Source organism: Vombatus ursinus, unplaced genomic scaffold (assembly GCF_900497805.2).
Source record: "Vombatus ursinus unplaced genomic scaffold, bare-nosed wombat genome assembly UNPS02000749.1, whole genome shotgun sequence".
Classification (NCBI taxonomy): domain Eukaryota; kingdom Metazoa; phylum Chordata; class Mammalia; order Diprotodontia; family Vombatidae; genus Vombatus; species Vombatus ursinus.
In genome coordinates, this window is record NW_020940527.1 from 21066282 (window position 1) to 21080644 (window position 14363).

General features: G+C 40.3%; 1 protein-coding gene across 5 annotated transcripts in view; it reads right to left on the bottom strand.

The window, feature by feature from the left end:
- The window catches only part of ARHGAP22 (Rho GTPase activating protein 22), a 421947-nt gene that overhangs the window by 347540 nt on the left and 60044 nt on the right, over positions 1–14363 (bottom strand). The gene's annotated exons all lie outside the window — the stretch shown is intronic.

Genomic DNA, 14363 nt, shown 5'->3' on the forward strand with positions numbered 1-14363 from the left:
CTATAAGACTCAATAGATGGTTTTGAGGTGAGTAGATGCAACAACACCTAGGTGTAGGGGAGGGAGAAATAAATAGGGTCTTGCCATAAGAAAACTTGAAGTAAGAAACAGAGACTACTTTGATAAGAGAAAGAAGCATTCCAATAACCACCTGTAAAAAGCTCTTGCATGGGGTATGGCTATGGGCATAGGACTAAGTGTAAAATAGAGGGTGATTTTAAATGACCAAAAGGCATTTGATGCTACTATTGGCCAAGGACCCAATATAATTACTACATGGTCCAGTTTTTTGAAAAGTAGCATCATCTGTCAGAGGATAACAATAGTGGTGAGCAGGACCCATGACACCTTCCAGGAAAAGAGGAGAAAGGCAATGTAATACTGGGGAGCAGTCATGGGATGTGGATCCTCAGTACAACAGTGAGGAGCAGGGTATAAGCAGAGTCAATTATAAATGGGAATGGAAGTCCTTCTGTGTTCTTTACTGTGTAAATAAAACCATTCTATGTTTTAAAACCTCTCGAGTCAGAGTGCTTTATAAAAGGATCTGCTAGTTAGCCTTGAAGGGAGCCAGACCCTGATGCTGAGGTTCCATTTAAGTGGGGGTAATCAGCCAGACAAGCAAGAGATTCCCAAAGCGTATTTAGCCCTTTCTGTCAGGAGACAGACTGACATATGAATAATACAAAGTCAAGATTTTAAAGTAGTGCCAAGGTTGTAGCTGTGTTTTGGAGAAACATTTTAAAAACTATTGATGTATTTGATTATTACATCACTGTCATTTCCTGAACTACTCAACCTCCTACCCGTTGAACTAAGAAAAACAATTAAGGAAAACCAGTGAGCAAAATGACTGTGATGGATAGAGCATGTAATGTTCTGCATCCACGGTACTGAGAGGAAGGAAATATGTTTTATCACTTATCCTCCAAGATTACTGTTGTTCAATACAACAAATCTGAGTTCAGCGATTGGAGCAGCATTTCAGCAAGCTCCCTTCTCATGGCTTTGGTAATACGTTTTTGGAGAGGTTATGTGGCTTGGGCTTAGATTCATGAGTTACCTCAAAGAAGTCATCTTATCCCACTGGGCCCACTTGCTTAAGAGTAACTCACAAGGAAGACTGTGATGCAATGAGCAGAAGTAATGACTGTGTAGGCATCCTTAGGGATTTCATCTTAAAATAAAATAAAAATAGTATAAAATCCACCATGCGATACAAACAATCCAGACCTTGGTCATTAACAAGAAGTTGATGCTTTGCATCTGTTCTTTGACTCCTGTAGCTATAGTACGTTGGTTTAAAAAAACAAAAACAAAAACAAAAACAAAACTAAACCCAGTGTGAAGGCAGGAGATGCTTGCCTGTGAATACAATTTAATAGCATTCCTGTTCCAATCAAGTGTAAATAAGTCCAGGAAGCAGGATGTTATTATTGGTACCTGTAAATTATTCCAAAACCTACCAACAAAATACTAACATCTTTTACTAACACAGATGTTCTTCCAAAATTTAAAAAAGAAGTGAAACAGAACATTTTATTCACTCCAAACCAGAAAATTCAGTTAGCCAGGCACACTGGCACACTTACATTGTGAAGGGTAAATCTCCCTGGGCATTCCCAAGAAGGGCCAGGGAATGTGAATAGGGGTTATGACACAGAAAAATCCAGTTGAATTTGAGTGCTATAAGGAAGAGGGTAGATACACTTCAGTGGCATGTGGTTCATGTATCCAGAACCAGTGAAGGGCCAGGCTACTTAAGAGGCAATTAGGATTTTCTTGGTAGGGGACATGCATGTATTTTTCAAGGAGCTAGGGACAGGGGAATTGGTCATTTCTATGTGGTGATCTGTAATCATGGCATTGACTTGATCTAATCTATAGAGGTTGTTCAACTCTGTAATAGTATATGAAGATCCAAGTCAATTGTTTAAGAAAAAGGCTGGCTCTAGGATTTGAGAATGTAATGACTTAGGTCAGGAACATATCTTGAAATCCCAGCTCCCCAAGATAAACAAAGCAAAAGGTCATTCCCCCTCCTCCCCATTTGGAACTGAAACATTCTCATGATATACTCCGCCTCTCACAAAAGTATTTCAGGAGTCACTTGGGCTAAATGTATGATTCACTGGACCACATCTTCCCTCAGATGTCAATGGAGGCAGTCCAGAACTCTGGGCCAAAGAGCCCTGGGAGTAGTAGAGGTTCCCTCCCTACCTCACCCCAAGCCAACCCCAAACCACCAGTTTTCCTTCTAGCCTGGCCCCCTTGTAGCCTTCATACAGGGCAGAAACCCTTGTGAGAAATTGAGCTAGCAATTATCTCTGAGGTGTTGTGGCCCCTACCTTTCCAGCAGCCATAGCTACATATAAAAGTAGCCCTACTTAAAAGAATCTGGGAAATGAAGCTCTCTTTCTGGAGATCATCAAAAGGAGATTATGGGGTAGGTGGGTAGTGAACTCTGTTCTTCCTTCCAGTTCTTCCTGTGAGATCAAGACTGAGCTATATAGTTATATAGCTATATATACACAGGAATGAACGGGAGAGTGTAAGCATCCTGAGGACAGGAATAGATTCATTTTTGTCTTCACATCCCCAATACCTGCCACAGTGCTTGACACATGCTTTTGTCCGGATCTGCCATTTCATAGGTATAGGAAATTTCTAGTGTGGAAACTCCCTTCACCAATGCAGATAGACAATTCTTCTCTACCTCAAAATCTTAGAGAATTGTGTGAGACATAGAGAAGTTAAATATTTTATCCAGGACTATATATTCTGTGGAAAAGGTGGAACTTGTACCTGGGCCTTCCTATCTCCCAGGATGCCCCGCTATGCCATAGTAAGTTCTTAGCAAATATTTGTTGAATCGTTGAATAGAGTTAGGAGATTCAAAACAAGTTTGTATATCTGGAGGCAGCATGGAATAGCACACTGGCTTCCAGAGAACCAGAGTTTAAAAACTATCTTCTGTCTCTTCTGCATTTACCTTGTGTGTACCGATCCATGCATATCAATCAACAAGCATTTATTAAGCACCTACTATATGCCAAGCATATGTCCTAAATGCTGAGATACAAATACAAAAAATGAAACCATCCCTATTCACAAGAAGCTTTCATGCTAAAGTATGTGTTGTCTCCCCAATAAGAACACAATCTCCTTGAGGACAAGATTATTTTTTTAGATTTTAATTCCATTTCTTCTACATTTATCTTGTATATCTCGATTTATGTATATTAATCAATCAAAAAGCATTTGTTAAGCACCTATGGTGGGCCAAGCACTGTTCTAGATACTGCAGATAGAAACCCAACAAATGAAACCACCCCTACTTATAAAAAAACTTGTATTCTAATGCATATGTTGTCTGAGACTCTGCTATTAGAATGTAATCTCATTGAGGACAGGAAATATTTCTATTTTTTTGTTGTTGTTGCCAAACAAGTGCCTGGCACACAGTAATCACTTAATTAATGATTTTTGATTGATTGACAATTTCCAAAACTGTTTAATATGCTCTCATTTTGACAGATTTTCATGCAGTATCATGAAGTATCTAACAATCAGAACTACCTAATGCCCAAATCAGCTGCCATGGGAGGGAGGGAGCTCCTTTTCTGTCACCGAACAGAGGCTGGGAGGCCACTAGTATGGGAAGGAATAGGAGTTTATGAGCAACATGGAAGGTAAGACTAGTGATCTATCTAAGATCCCTGCCAGCTTAGGCCCTTAGAGTGGAAAACTAGATGGTTTGATGGATAGAGTGCTGGACATGGAGTCATGAAGACCTGAGTTCAAATTCTGCCTTAGGTGCTTTTCAACTGGACAAGTCACTTAATTGCTATCTGTCCCCAGTTCCTCATTCTACCAATTGGTTAACAATAGCACCTACCTCCCAGGGTTTCAGTGAGGATCAAATGAGGTTTGTAAGGCACTTGGTAAACCTTGAAGTGTTACACGAATTCATGCTATTATTCAGAAAAGGTCTTCTTGCCCTTTTGCAAAGTGAAGAGCTCTCCAGCAGAGAGGGTTTATCCGCATTTTTCTGGGCTCCATTTATAATTACTCTGATACACCATCTGATTCTTAAAATAAACCCTAACTCCAAACACATGCTGCATTTTGAGTCCATGTCTTGAATTTAGGGATTAGAGCCCTGAATTGTAGATAGATACAAATAGAATCTCCTTAATCTTATCTCACTGAGATCTTTTTTTAATTAAAAAAGGTTAATATATAATACACAGAACTATAGATTGCATTTTTCTTTATTACCTGAGCTTAGTACTTATTATCTCTGTTAAGAGAGATGCCATCCACTGTTAAAATGCTCCATCAAGGTAGCCAGTTATACCTTTGGCTTTGCTGGGTCCTCAGGTAGAGGCAAACCAGCAAACCAGGATCTGGTGCCATGAGACAGCTAATGAGTGCCCAAATTACCCAAACCCCTTAGCTGTCAACCTGAGTGATGGGCAAAGCAAGCAGGGAACTCCTTATCCCTGGATCTAGTTCTCTTCCACCAAAGTCCTGCTCCAATTACATCATTGTTACATGGAGGTGACTTTGGAAGGGTTTTCTAAGACACTGGCTGTGACGCATGAGTTCTGGCAGGTTTTAATAAACTAGGGAGGCTTTTTATACGGGCCTGGTAACGGACTTCATCTGTCCTTGCAGCATGTGTAATGGGAAGGGTGCTCGAGTTGAAGCCAGAGGAAATGAGTTTAGATCTTAATTCTGCCGCTTACCAACTGTGTGATCTAAGGCTAGCCATTTAACCCATCTAAGACGGTTTCTTTCTTGCCCCCCTTTTTTTGGGGGGGTTGCTTTTGTTTGTAGAGAACTGCCCCATAAGAAAGTCCCTCTACCACCACTGCTGCTGTGAACCTACTAAGCAGTTTCTCATTTTGGAGAATTTCCTGAAGCTCCAAGATGTTGGCTTGCCCAGTTGGATTGTTCCTGATTTCAAAGCCGGATCTCTACCTAGTACTCCAAATTCCCTCTCAGTTTCCTTATTCATCATTAACAATAAATGGGCTGGTTAGCCTCTAAGATCCATCCAGGTTGCACTGCTGACTCATCTCCACGGGACTTTCTCTACCATGTCCTCACACTAGGTAAGTTTAGCACATCTCACCAACACCACCATCACCACCCCACCCTTTTTCATTTCCCTTTTCTGTGTTATCTTCCCCCATTAGAGTGTAAGCTCCTAGAGGGCAAGGACTCTCTTTATTTGCATTCCCAATGCTTTGTGGGCACATAGTAAGCACTTAATACATGCTTATTGACTGATTAGTTCACTAATCCTCCAACTTCAGTTCTGTGATTGTATGACCAGGAGGTAGATTAGACTGCTTTAAGAAATAGTAGGTCCCTCATGAATTTAGGTCTTGAAGTGTAGATTGATGACCTATTGGTTGTATTACAGAAGGATTCTTTGTCAGGCCTGGATTAAGATTTAGCTACTGCAACTCTTCAAATGATCTGAGGTTGCATCGTAGTCAATGGTTTCTTTCACTGACAGAGATCACACACTGATCACCTATACACACTGTATTAGACAATCTCTGTGAGTTGCCAAAATAAGTAAATAAAAATCAGCTTTTTAGTGATGAGACCCTCTGAACTTAACTAGGATGACCTCAGGATGACAGAGACAGTTTGTCCCTGGGCCCAGATTTCAAGCATTTCTAGCATTTCTAGCTTGCTCAGGCCTTCTAGAGCATTCAAGATTCTAAGGTCACCTTTTTTTTTTTGTTCCTAGGCAATTGGGGTTAAGTCACTTGCCCAGGGTCACACAGCTAGTAAGTGTCAAGTGTTTGGCCTGAGGCCAGATTTGAACTCAGGTCCTCCTGACTTCAGGGATGCTGCTCTATCCACTGTGCCACCTAGCTGCCCCCTAAGGTCACCTTCTTAACAGGCTTCAGGACCCCTAAGATGGGTACAGCTTGTCAGTGACTGGGGTATTCTGAGAAGAAACCATAGAAAAGAAATCAATTTCATTCTTAATGACAACTTCTCTTGGAAGATGCTGAAGAGGAAGGTAGAAGATTTTGCTGGAGTCTCAGATTTCAGGCTTTTTCTTAGATAAAGAACATTTAACTTGCGAGCCAAAGACAGAGTGAGAAAGCTTGTCTTTGCAATGGAGCCTTCCAAGGTGATGGACTTCCCAGGCTTCCACTGCCACAGTGCTGCATGTAGTCATGGGGACTAGGTCATGTCCAGGTCTAGGCAACCTCTGTATGACTTTGAAGGTTACTTTTCCCATTCAAGAAACTTCTAAATTCCCATGGCCCCTTTCTCCATTCTATGTTAGCCACCCACAAGGGTGGTCACACTTTCTATGTCATTATCATTCCAAATTATTTTACATGCAAAATCTCAAATTTTGAAAATTCCCTGTCAGAACACAGTTTCTTATCCCTTTACTCCCCAATTCCTATTCTTAATCCCTATCTCGGTCTCTCCCTTTCTCTCTGGAATCATGAATGATCATTGTATTGATCATAGTTCTTAGAGTTTTCAAAGTTATCACTGTATAAATTGTTATCCTGATTCTGCTTATTTCATTCTTCATCAGGTTGTAAAAAGGACCGCAGAATTATTCATTTTATGATATTGGTGTGATAGTAGAAATTATTCTTGCAGTTCTGCTAATTTCCCTCTGCATCAGTTCATATAAGTCTTATTTATGTTTATCTGAGGCTTTCCTTATTATCTTCTTGTCTCAGAAGTTCTGTAAGTATTATTACCCTCATTTCACAGCTAAGAAATTGAGTGACAGAAAAGCAAAATGACTCCATAGCTCCTTCTCTATATATTCATTGCTCTTTGGTTGTTTTGTTTGGATTATGTCTCCTTGAAGGCAGGGACTTGACTTATTTTGTGTCTTCCACTCTATCCTGTTATATAGAACAGAGTGCTAGGCACATAGTAGGTGCTTAAGAAACACATGCTGCCTTGGCCTTTGCAATGCTAGACAGCCCCTAAAGATAGATAACTATTTCCACAGTAGCCTTTTGGGGGAATTTATCCATTGCTGAGTGGGAGAGTAGCAGAGACCTACCTTCCTGGGAATCGTCTGCCTAATGATCTTTCTAGTTGTCTGGCATCGTGCAAGCCTGTCTGGCTTGCTCTGTGGTGGTTGTCCCAATCTGGGACACATGTCCCTTCACTGGAGTAGAGAATAAATAGGAAAAGCTTGAACCAGCAGACCTGTTTCTCCTTCATGCCAACAGGTCAGGCAATAAGCACATGGATGCTTGAAACGGGGAGTGTAATCCACTAGGAGGGATTGGAAGAAGTGGAAGCTGAATCCCTATCCATAAGTCATTTACTATCCATAGGTTGCTTATTCTCTTCTGCATCAGACTTCACTGTTGTTCAGTCATTCAGTTGTATTTGACTCTTCATGACCCAAGGAACATAGCACACTAATGCTGTCCATGGGGTTTACCATTTCCTTCTACAATGGGTTAAGGAAAACAGAGGTTAAGTGACTTGCCCAGGGTCACACAGCTAGTAAGTTTCTTATACTGGATTTAAACTCAAGTCTTCATGACTCCAGGATCAGAGCTCTATCCACTGAGCCACCTAGTTGCCTCAGGCTAGGGGATTCCAAAGTTCAGCAGATATTAGGGAGTTTTCCCAATTTCATGAGTAAGGGAAGAGACAAAAAGAGACCTTGGTTATTTCCATTTTCAGTTCAACACTCTATCCAGCCAGAAATGAAATGTGGTGGTCCCTCTGTTTCCCACTTGCATCTTCAAATTTACAAGAATCTGACCTTCTTTCAATCAATATTTCTTCTTTTGTTAATAACATAAGAGCAAGAGGTATGACTATAAGGAGCCTGATCCCATAGTTCTTTACTTCCCCAAACCAGTCCTATTACTTTAAGTCTAAGCCTTATCATATTTCTGCTCATCTGCAAAGACAGATCTACTTCTATCTTGTAGATTAGTTGGGATGAAGCAGGCTAAAACCAGAACATAAGCAAACTTCTGTACCCTGGAAAGAAATAAACTGTGAAACTGTCTTGATTTTACAATGATTCTCTTCCTTGTAAAATAAGCAATAATATTTGTTGTATGAATGAACGAAAGAATAATCTTGAGGAAATATCTTGCAAAGTGCCTCATTTCTTACTTAGCTTTAATCAAGAATGGCATTAAGTTAAACTGAGACCTGGGAAAGACTTTAGCTTAAAAAGGCCAAGGTCTCCCACTGCATCCGGGCCATCTCCAGTCACCCTGATTTATATCTTGCCACTGGACCCAGATGGCCCTGGAAGAGAAAGTGAAGCTGGTAACTTGGTATAGCTCTCCCTCACTTAAATCCAATTCACTTGCAATCATGGCATCGATTTCCTGATGCCAAGGTCCTCTTTGAGAACAGGCAAACAACAACCTGCCCAGAGTCACAGAGCAAGCAAATGTCTGAGGTCTAATTGGAACTCAGGTCTTTTTGACTCAAGGCTCAGTGTTCTATTCATTGTACCACTTAGCTGTCCGAGTTTAGAGAGAAAGTAAATGAATACCAAGAAGGAAATAAATAATGGCAATTTCCCCTGACTTCATAGCCTTGCTTTACATTGTAGAAGAAAGGTTAAAAGAAAGACACAAAATCCTTCTAATGCAAGATGCAAACTTTCCAATGCCAATATGACTCTTGTTCTAAAAGGCATACCTATGAAAGCAATGAACTTCTAACTGAATTTTCTTCAAGAGGTAGAAATATTCTGTGAGAACAGGAATAACGGTTTTCAAAAAAAAAATTGTATTAATTAATTTTTTTTGTTTTCAACATTCACTTCCATAAGATTTTGAGTTCCAAATTTTCTCCCCATCTCTCCCCTCCCCCCACCTCAAGACGGTGTGCAATTTGATATAGGCTCTACATATACATTCATATTAAACATATTTTTACATTAGTCATGTTGTAAAGAAGAATTAGGAGAAAGTAGGAATAATGTTAAGGAGTCAACAACATTTATTGTTTTTGGTATGCTGGGAACTGAACTAGGGGCCATGGATGCTAAGGAGTTGGGTTCCATACCACCATTAGAAGTATATGCAGTTTTTGTGGTGTTGGTGGTTTTAAATTTCATGTTAATCCATTCTTTTGTCCTGAAAGATTGTGTTTTTTAAATCAAAGCACAAAATATTCCCTAGTCTTTCCCATCCTTCTTAATGCCATCACAATAATGCACTTGACAGAAATAAGTATCAGTAGTCTACAAAAGAATAGGACCATAATTTCAATTAAAAAAAAAAAAGACTTCCTTTCTTAAAATGTGGGCTCTTCAGGGTTAAACCCTTGGTCTTTCCTAATTTGTATTGGTTTATACATGTGTTCAGGGGTCCTTTTAACATAAGAGCAACAGGTAGAACATTTATATGTTGCTTTATATACATTAACTTATTTGAGCCTCACCACAATCCTTTGAGATAGGTACTATGGGTATTAGTATTTTCTCATCTTACAGGAAAGGAAATCAAGGCAGTGTGGCACAGTGAGAAAGATGACTGAGTTTGGAGGCACTAAGGCATGGTCTTAGTTCCCAGCTCTGCCATTTACTAACTGTGGTGCTCTTAAGCAAATTACTTAACTTAAATTACTGGCCTCAGTAAAATGGGAGGTTTGGACTGAACTCTGAGGTCAGAAAGATGACCTCTGAGGTTCCTTCCACCTCTAAATCTGTGACTTTGACCACCCAATTGGCAAGTGCTAGAGGGGTAGCTAGGCAGTGCACTGGATAGAGTATTAGCCCTGCAGTCAGGAGGAACTGAGTTCAAATCTGGCCTTAGACATTTATTAGCTGTGTGACTCTGGGCAAGTCACTTAACCCTGATTGCCTACCAAAAGAAAGAAAGGAAGGAAGGAAGAAAAGAAAGAAGTGAGTGCCAGAAACAGCAGGACTTAAACAAATCTCTCCTGACTACAGGTCTAGCATTCTTTCTACCGCACCAGGCTAGCTCTTTATATGGTTGACAAAGTCCCTTACAGTTCTAAGTCCTATGGCATACTATATTAAAACATGATGAACTCTCCAGGGGAGAGGAAGAAGAGGGATAAAGGGAGAAATTAAGGCAATGTGAAAATAAAAGATATTAATAAAATTCATTTTTAAAAGAAAATGAATTAGAGGAAAAAACAAGTTCTATGTAATAGACACTTGCAGTTTCATGCATAATTTATATGTGGAAGTGCTCATTTTTTTTTTGGTGTTTGTTAAGTTCAGATTTTTTTTTTCTCTGCTTTTTTTGTAATAGACCAGGCTCTCCTAGGTCATTTAAATAGAACTCAAATTACCAAACCAAACCAAACCAGCAATAGCAGCAGCAGCGGCAGCAGCAGCAGCAGCAGCAACAGAACCAACAGATTTAAATGATGCAATCTTGTAGGACATTTTTTAATTAAAAGAAAAAAAATAAACTTGCTGAAAAGATCAAACTTAACCCTCTCAACAAGTTGAACCGGTAGCATCTGCTGTAACAAGAACATGAAGGACACTCAGAATTGGAGGGCCAAAATGTCACTGAACGTGACTTCTGAATTACTTTCAGGTCAGTCTATTAGATGTGAGCAGCTTGACCATCAGCAATAGTGATCGACATATTACTGATTTCAGCCCTGTGGTCAGTGGCTTGTGTTCCCCAAAACCTATACTTCCATTTGAAGAGAGCAGCCCATTTTGCTGACAGGTGAAGCTGAAAAGTGAAGGTTTGGATGGATGGTAACTGGACTTTCCTCTTCGCCCAGAAGGCAGAGGAGGAAGATGTTTGCTTAGTAGAGAGCTGGACTATGGCCACTTGGGGAATAGATGATAATTCTCTGTTTGTGAGAGTCACCAGCCTGGCACCAGCCAACAACACTACTTAGATCTTCTGTTGGAATGTGTTCTGAACTCATGGGAGAGCAGCTCTAAGTGCTGCACACTGTTCCTTATGCATGGGGTAGCTGCCTACTAGTTGTGAGGTTCCCTAGGCCCCAAGTAAACTCTATCTCTCCTTAAATACTCCTAAAGCACTTTGTCTGGCTCTCCCCCTTTCCTCCATTATATTGTATTTTATACTAATTTGTGTACATACATATATGCTCCTCCTCAGAATTGTGCTGATAAATATTTAGCAAATGGCTTTTCAAAAATAGGTGAAGACACATTTTTAAGTTTAATACGTATTATTAACATTTTCTCCATTACTTTCTTAAATTCAGACAATCAACAAAGTCATAAATTTGCATGATTTGTAGCATTTGCCAACTTCTGAGATGTAAATGCTTACATTGAAAATACGTTTTCAATTAGAACCCATGGAGTTGGTTCTAGTGTACTGCTGTTCCCTTTCCTCCAGTAGAATAGTAGAATGTAAGCTCTTTGAGGTCAGGGATTCTGTGATATTTAGCTTTATGCCCCCAATACCTAGCATAGTTTCTCTCTCCCTCTCTCTGCCTCCCTTTCTCTCTCTCTCTCTCTCTCCCTCTCCATATATATATATATATAATATATATACATATATATGTATATATGTCATCAACACATATTTATCAAGTATCTACTATATCTTTCTATCTATCTATCTATCTCTCAATCTAGTATGACTTTGAACTCAACTGAATTAAATTAAGGATGACTTAGTAGCACTGGGCAAAGTTGTCATTGGTATAAATCAAGCTTGTTGATGTACATATGTTATTACCAGAGTTGGCAATGTGGGTTAGTAGTCTGCCAATATTTCAAATCTGTTTAATTCAATTCTAGCATCTTATACCTTTTCTTCCCTTACACAATTACTCTCTTAGTTCAGCCCTCAACGCTGCTCACATAGATCATTATGACCATCTCCCAATTGGTCATCCTGACTCAAGTTTCTCATCACTCCAGTCCACCCTATACTTTGCTGCCCAAGTGATTTTCCTTCAGCACAGATCTGACCATTTCACTCTCCGACTCAACCAAGTCCAGTGATTCTCTATGGCCTTTACAACAAAAAACGAATCACCTCTATAACAAAACATTAGCCTCTCTGTTTAGCTTTTAAAGCCTCTTACAACCTGGATCTAACAGATCTTTGTAGTTTCATTGGATTGTCTTCCCTCTTCCACTCTCTAGAGTGGATCTAGACAATCTGACTTTCTCTCTGTCCCTCACCTAAAACATTTTATTTTCCATCACAGTGCCTTTGTGCTTGCCACTCTCATAGTAGAAATACACTCCCTTCTCACCTCTGGTCCTTGGAATCCCTCTCTTCCTTCAAGATATAGCTTAGGCACCATCTCCTGCATTAGTCTTTCTGATCCCACCAATTGCTAATTTTCTGTCTTTCCGAACTACCTGGAATTTAACAACATTGCATTTATTCTTGTTATATTTACCTAATCTTTATGTTTATGCAACTTACTGTCTTCTTTATCAGGATATAAGTTCCTAATGAGTAAAGATTGCTCATTTTTTGTATTTGTGTTTCTAGCACCTAGCACAATGCCCAGCACATATGCTTGTTGAGTTATGAAATTCAGCACATATATGTTAAGTGTTTGCTATATGCAAATCCCTGTGCTAGATGTTGCAGATAGAGACAGGCGTAGGGATAAGGATAGGAATTGGCCAACCATTTCATTAGGGAACTCCTAGAAGATGAAACCCCATCTTCCAATGCAGGTCAGCACCTTCTCTGTAATTTATAGTCCAAGAGAGTTGGTAGAACAATTCTAAAAGTTGCTAGTGGGGCAGCTAGGTGGTAAAGTGGATAGAGCCTTGGAGTCAGGAGGACCTGAGTTCAAATCTGGCCTAAGACACATGACACTTACTAGCTGTATGACCCTGGACAAATCACTTAACCCCAATTGCCTCATCAAAAGAAGCAAAAAAAAAAGTTGCTAGCCTGTCGGAGAGGCTAAGTGACTTTTCCTGGGTGACTCAATCAGGTTTTGGGCATACAAAGACAGAAAAGTCCTTACCTTCATGGAACCCACTTTCTATGGGGGAGGGGATATGGGGATAAAACATTTACTTGAATAAGCAAATGTATAATATACAAAGTCATTTCATAAGGAGAACACTTTTTTTTTTAAATCCAGAGTTGTATGAACTCTATAGTTCAGTTAGAAATTGCTAAAACAGATGGATTGCTTACTGGAATCAGACTGAAAGTTCTCTGTTATGGTTCTCACATAGGGTTTGCCTTTCCTTTAATATTAAGTATGGAAGCTGGTCAGCCAGAGTACATTCCTCTCCCCACAAACTCTATAGAGAGTGTATGTTTCCCCAGTTAATTGCCATGCAAACCACTGAGTGACAAGCATTAAATTATGTTCTTTTGATGGGACGATGTGTGGACGTCTAAGGAGGACAAGGTTAAATGGGCTTACTCTCCAGGTAAGACCCTGGGGTCTAGCAAGGAGCAGTGGTTCCCCTGGAGTGTTCATACACTCACTCCAACCTGTTCCACATTGGAGCAAAGGACTCACCCACCCAGCCCAGATCATCAATCTTTCCAGGCTGAGTGTCTGTCTTTTGTCACGTATTGCACCCACCCATACCATCTTCAGCCGGAGTCTTTTCCTTGCCATAGTATCTTTCTCTCCCTTTGTCTTTTCCAGCGGTGGACAGAGACTGCTTCTCCTCTGTCTGTGGTGCTGGAAGTAATAAAGCCCCTCTAATGGCTTCCGCCCTTTGCTCCAGCCACCTGGCTGCCATGCTGCACTCTATTTAGACCTCTTGGGAATAGCCTTTAGATTGTTTTAACAAGAACCTAATACCTGATCTCCATGGAAGCCAAAAACCACATTCAACTAGGAAATGTGTTCTGCAGGCTACTATGTGTTTATGGTGGTGAAAACTGGACTGTTTTCCTTTTTTAAAAAAGAAAAAAAAAGTTTTACAAACTTAAAGTTGCTATGCAGTTACATGCCACATGATTACCTAAATTGCAGAGGGAACCCTATATATTGTCTAAGATGGAAAGGACTCTTAGTCATGTAAACTGCACATGGGTAAAGAATGGACCAGCTTGGAGACCAGCAAGCAAACGTCTGCTATGCCGGTGTTAAGGGTGCTAAGTGCCCTCTCCAAGTGAACAGTCTCTGATCACCTGCGAACCTGTTCTGCTCTTCCGCTGAGCTCCCAGGAAAGCAGAGTGGCTCATAAAGGATGCTACAACCCTTCAGCTGAGACTCACCAGCAGCAGCCCGGGAAACACCTGCCACAAAGCATCTGGAGCATTGAATGAAAGGCTGCATTTAACATCCATCAGCAATGTGTAAGAAGGGGTGGGGTGGGGAGGACGGTTAAACATTTTCGTGAAGGTTAATATAATTGGGGAAATAGTAATGGTTTGGGGTTTGGAGGGGAA